The following is a 6,813-nucleotide window of genomic DNA, read 5'->3' as shown; positions in this document are numbered from 1 at the left end:
CCATAGGTTAGCTTGAATAGTGTTTTCCCTATGGCCGTCTTGTAAGCGATCCTATAGGCCCATAGCGCTACCACCATGAGCTTATTATCCCAGTCATCATCACACTGCACGAGGTGGAGACTACCTTAGTCAGGACATCTACTAGGATCTTATTCATAGATTCTACTTGACCATTAGATTGAGGTTAATATGGTGAGGATTTCCCATGGATGATCGAGAAGGTGGATAGCAAATGGGAAATCACTTTATCAACAAAATGTGTGCCTTGGTCACTAACTAGTTTGATGGGGTAGCTGAATTGCAAGATCACCTACTCCCCCAAAGGAACTTAGCCATGGTACTAGTGTCATTCTTTTTGGTGGCCCAAGCTTCAACTCATTTCATGAGATAATCCATTGCCACAATTATGTACTTCACCTATGAGTACTGGGTTGCAAGATTAATTGGCCCAATGAAATCAATTCTTCACTTTTCAAAGGGGGTGTGTGCTATTATTAGGGTCAACTCCATCTTGTCCTTACGAATTGAGACTTTGGTTCTCTAGCACTTGTCACAATGCTTCACAGACTTAGCTGCATCATGGAATAGGGTGGGCCACCACAATTGATTTTGTAGCACCTTGCTTGCTGTAGTGTCTCTACTAAAGTGTTCTTCAGTAATTCCACCATGTGTCTCAGCAATAAGTATATCATGTATCTCATGATCACACATGCATCTTCGTAATAACCCACCCTATCCTAGTCTATAGAGCTGATTGACTATTAACTCATAGGGATGAACCTTGAGAATAAGGCGCTTTAGCTTAGCCTTCTCTATTGGTCTCTTAGGCAATCCATACTCTAGGATTTGGACTATGTCATCTACCCAATATGGTGTTAGATCGGCCCTGAAAAGGTCTCTCTCATTGGACATCCTCAAAAGGTACACATATGGTAGGTCGTCTGATGATGCCTTGGTTAGTAGCTCTTCTCCTATGGGTATGTGTAACATATGGTCTGCCATGTAATGTTGCTTACCCTTGCATACAACCACGTAGAAGTCAAAATCTCGTAGTAGAAGTAACCATCTAGCTATGCATATTGTAGCGCAAGGTTTGTTGACTAAATTAAGCAAAGCCTGATGGTTAATGAAGAAGGTGAAGGGTATAACTAAAAGATAATGGCGGAACTTCTTCACAGCAAACACCATGGCTGGGCCTTCCCTCTCCATTGTAGGGTAATTCATCTCTGCATTTGTGAGTTGTCTGCTAGCAAATCTCACAGGATAATCAATATTATGTTTGCCAAGTTGGCACAAAACAACTCCCACGACAAACTTTGATGCATCAATGTGCACATGTGGAATGTTATACTCCAATCTTAGGCTCATAGGATTGGTACGGTTGTAAGATCCTTCTTTAGTTTCTCGTAAGTGCATTGGCATTCCTCGGTCCACTCAAATATAATTAGCAATTTGTAAAGGGGTCTAGCAATCAGTGCATAGTTTAGAATAAATCACCAGTAATAGTACCCTGTGTGTTCCACGAAGCACTGAACTCCCTTATAGTTTGTGGGTGGTCGTAAATCAACAATGAACTTGACTTTGGATAAGTCAGTGGCAACATCTTTTTTAGACACTAGGTGTCCCTTAGGATACATCCCTGTTTTACTGCCCAGAACTGGCACTTCTTCAGGGGATTCAAGGAAAGATTATATAGCCTAAACCACTCAAATACTGCACGAAGTTTATCTAGGTGTTCCCTCTAACTGGAGTGGACATATATATTGAGAATTAGGCAATTACACCCAGTGTAGCCCCTTTGCATGGATCAGTTGGGCTAAGGATATGGAGGCTTGCTCAATTCCATAACCACAATGGTGGAAAGTGCTACCTATCCTAAAGCTATAAAGCATTGTACTTGCCTATCATTTGAACGTAATGTCATAGTACTTTTGTCCTATCAATCATAGTCAATGTCATACTCAAGATTGTCTTTATGAGTTGAAGCTTCCATCTTGGAACCTAATTCACTTGAGTAATAGTGAGTTCTTCTTGTCTATATTATCAGGAGTCTTCTCTTTCTCTTCCATCCACCATAGCCATGCTCTAAATCCATGCTTCTTAACAACATAGATCATCAAAACAAATACATCCAATTCTTGCATAAGCATGTCTTTGAAGATGGTGCACATGAGGAACACAAAGGTAGCTGGTGCATTCGTTAGCCCAAATGGCATAACTATGTACTGAATATGTCCCATTCAATTGCGAATGCTATCTTATGTTTATCATCAGGGTGTACTTGCACCTGGTTGTAGCTTAATAAGCCATCTAGTAAACTGTAGGCTTCCTTCCCCACTACTCTTTCGAGCATGTGCTCCATGTAGGGAGTGGATAGTTGTTCCTCTTCATTGCAACATTGACCTTTTATAATTCACACACACTCGAATCTTCTTGTTTTTCTTTAGGACAATCACTATATGTGACACCCAGTCCATGTGCTTAATCTCATAGATGAATCCGGCCTTCAACGACTTATCTATCTCCTCCTTAATGTCGTGTGCAGGCTTTAGATTCATTCGATATGGTCACTGCTTGATTGGTACGTTGCATCTCAAGAGTCATGGGAATGGCGTGTGCATCCTTTTAGTTCATCTAGGGACCAAGCAAACACATTTATGTACTCTTGTTAGGAGAGCAATGAGATTAGCCTCCTCTTTTTCAGTTAGGTCCTCGACTATGAATATGGGTCAAGGCTTTTCACCCTCCCCCACTATGTTGGTTTCCTTGACCTTGGCAGGCCCCTCTATTGATTCGCTTGTCCGTGCTTGCCTCTTAGCTCCTAGTAAGATCACCACTCTATCGCCCTTTTTGAACTTCGTGAAGCACTTCGATAGATATTGGGGCTTCCTTTGCTCTTTAGCTTCTAATTCATTTGATTACTTCCTCTTTTCCTCCCTCAACCATGTGCACCTTAGGTGGACCAATAGGTTTCTTTTAGTGCATTTGGTCTTAGGTGGTCGAGGTATCTCTGGATTACTCTCGAAGCTCAGTTTTGATTTGGAGTTAAACTCACAACCCTTGCTAAAAGGAGTTTCCCCAGGTAGTTGCAGCTCTGATGCCAATTCAGTTCTAAAGAGTAGTGCAGTGCTTGGTTGAACAAATCCATCTTGCTCATAGTCCATTATGCCTAGGTGGTCCAATGGTCACATTCCATCATCTTGATGACTCATTTTTCAATCCTAAAGATGTTGGCTTTCTGTGGCTTGGAGTCTACTCACATCTATTCAATCACTTGGCCATCTGTATCGTACTATATTGTATCAGCCTCTTCTTCATTTTCCTCATTCCTAGAATAGCAATCTTTGTACTTGTCATCCGAATCATCGTATTCAATGATTGCTCCTCATCTCTTAGGCTTTTGCTCTAAGCCTTCTCCTTGTTCGTGATTAGTGCCTAATTGTACAAGAGGTTCAAGTCATGCACTTTGGTCTTCTGCCACTTGGGCATGTCCATGAGGTCGTTGAGGGGTTTGAGGTTGGCATCTGGGTTACCAGCTAGCTCTCTCATCAAGTATTCAAGAATCCCTTGAAGTTTGAGTTTGTTAGATGGGACATGGAAGGGGATAGGTATTGGTTGACTGTCAGAGCTACCGGCCATCATGCGAAGTGGTACTGATAGTGGGATCCTACTCTTTGACGATAGCTGAGATGGTGTGACTTTGTGGGACTCACTAACTACCCTAGCAGCTTGCTTATAATCCTCGTCTTCATCTGAGAATGGCAAATCGATTGTGGCTAGCATATGCATCCAATCCCACTCATCCTTGGTGCAAGGAATATACTTTGTTAGTCGAATTACTGACTCGTGAGTCTCATTTCAAAATAGTGGAGATGGCATCTAGGTCAACTGGCATGGTTTTCCATGTATCCATCTCGACTTGCACAGCTTTCGATCTATTGCCTAGGAATATTAGACTATTGCCCTAGTCTTCTATCACTTGTGAGTTTTGCATCTAGGGCACCTAATAGGATATCATAGTCCACTCCCTTCATCACTATGAACTTTACAGAGAACTCAACTCCTACTATCTTCAAATGCAAGTCTTTTAGTACTCCAAATAGTCAGACCTTCATTCCATTAGCTAGTGTGATGTTAAACCTAGCAGTCTCCACAAGTGGATTATCCCAAGCCTGAAGAATTGTATGGCTGAGCACACTGACTCTCGCTTCTATATCTACAATTCCCTTCCTTGTATCATCTCATAATGCATTAACATGCAATACTGTGCACATCTCTGTGCCTTCCCAAAAAGAATTTACATGCAAAGACTTAGGCACTGACTTCAAGGTTAATGCTTGGTATATGCATTACTATATCATGGTCAGGCAAGTCGGTCGCTCCAAGCTTGTCAGGTCTTTCTGTCCACTGTTTCAACCCTTCCCATAGTGTCGGGTTCTACCTAAGTAGCTCTCCCAGAGGTAGGGTCACAGGGGCTAATATCAATGTTGTTAGCAAGTTGCCAACCTCTTACTTTTTTTAAGGCTCTAAGCCCCTTTGCCAATGATCTCGACCAGTCTACCTACCTGTGGTGTCTAGGCTTTGTCCATGCAATGCTACATGGGATGTGGATGAGTCTCCTGACCTTGATCTTAGCTACATAGGCAAGATTGGTGTGATCACACTATAGATCTCATTGATCTCTTCTTCCATGATGGGTTTGGCATCCTTGAGGCATTCTTGGGCTTCTTGCATCCACTTCTTGACCTTATCCACTACTTCCAATTGGTGCCTCAGGTTGGGATACTCCCCAATCTTGGCACCCCCTTTTCTGCCATCTTAGGAGTAGATATTCTTGCTTCTGCATCTGTGACTTGTTTTTCCTTGGGTAGTGTGGTGGCACTATCTGTCTTAAGCATTACCTTCATCTCAACCCTCTTTCTCCTTCTACGGCTCTTGTTCCCTATTGAAGCTACATCAAGATTGCTAGGACCGGGTAATGTGATACTGGCAAGCTTCATTTGTGCTTGGATCATGATGTTCAATGGGATCAGGGTGGCCTCACCATCAAGGATCTTGACTCTGAATAGCCCCAAGGGTACATATGACATGATTGCTAAACTAGTGGAAGATTTTCGCCTAGGGCACTCCACACATATGTGTGTGATCTCGCACTCCGAACATCTCAGGTCAACTTTGTCTCGATTGTCTTGCTCCCTTTTTCAGGTAGCAAGATGAGATATGCCCTAGGTGACCGTAAGTCTAGCATGCAATGGGTTCTTGGTGATGTGGCATTTCTTGACTAGCAAAGAAACAATCCAATGTTGCCACATCGTCTTGTGAAGCTGAGTGCAAGGAAACTTTCACTACTACAATTGAATGTATATGGTTGAGACGGTTGTTGGCTCATCTTGATGCATATGTTACACGAAGTGTACTCCTTGTTTATTAATAATTAGAGTGCCATTGTAGTGGCATGAAACCTAGTGTTTCATCCACATATGAAATACATTGAGATACAATATCAATTTGTCAGATAGAGAGGCTACATGGAAGGGATGTCAGTTTTGTCTAATGTCGTATCAACAACAAGAATGAAGATTAGAAGCTTGATGATGGTATTATTGGCAAAGAAGAACCAAACACACTGAAGATGATATGAATGAAGATCTCTGAAGTGATTGGAGAATCATTGAGTGACTCTCATTAAAGAAGCTTGACTTTGAAGTAGGTGAGTTATCAATATACTCTTTTCTTGAAGTATTTGTAGGTTGGGGTGTAGTTGATGGCTCTTGATGGCTTCTTTCTAGAATTACATGATGACATGATGTAGGTCTAGTTAGACTTTTTCCTTCTTAGTTATGATTATGGGTTGAAGTGATCTAAGGGCTTTGCCCTTGATTTTAGTGTCTTCAAGATTTTTTTCATGCAAACTTGTGTCACTAAGTCAAACTGTAAGCATAGCATGTAGGTAAGGAGAAAATTGATAAGCATATGTATCATTTTGCTTTTCATATTTGTGATGTTAACGTGTAGCCTTGTGTACAAGTATAATATTTTAGATATTAGAGATTATATATATATATATATATATATATATATATATATATATATATATATATATATATATATATATATATATATATATATAGGGAGGAGGGTTGTTTATTTATATACAATGTTTTTGGGTTTATTGGAAGCCATTGATATAAGTTGTTGTGTTGAAGCTCCACATATGCCTTTCATTCCAATGTTTGGAGTGCTCCTCCTATGAGACATTCTTTGCTATAAATTCCTTCATTGAGGTTACATTAGCCTCTCCCAAGTTTACAAGTCTTTGGCCACATACAAGCATCTTCATCATGTTTTGATCTCTCCAAAACCACTTAATTGTAGGAACTCTTGACATTTGATTAAGATATTTAGCCATTTTAAAAATATGTATTTTTTCATACTTTGGATTTATTCCCAAAGGACATTCATGTTTAGTTGAGTTCACTTGTTTTACATGTATGTTGTTGAATCATGAAGGCTTACTAGTTGAAGGATTGGATCGATCCTCATTCTTGGTCTCCATGGCTTGTTGTCTTTGTGATTAATAGTTCGGGGTTGTTATTCTAGATTCATAGTTGTGAGCCATATACTCTTCATCTTGTCACGTGCAAGAATAGAAATAGTCAAGAGTTACTACTATTCTAAATCTTTAGATCTATGACTTGTAGATGACAATCGATTTTGCAATCTTTGGCCTTATGGTATTTGTGGTCAACTTCTTGATGATTGAGATTGCAACTATTTGTTTTGATTTAGATGGAGGTGTTTGTTTGGGATTTA

This window comes from Lygodium microphyllum, chromosome 11 (assembly GCF_053477565.2).
Source record: "Lygodium microphyllum isolate KBCC chromosome 11, Lygodium_microphyllum_v1.1.10, whole genome shotgun sequence".
NCBI lineage: Eukaryota > Viridiplantae > Streptophyta > Polypodiopsida > Schizaeales > Lygodiaceae > Lygodium > Lygodium microphyllum.
The sequence above is the reverse complement of the archived record's forward strand: the minus strand, read 5'-3'. Positions refer to the sequence as shown.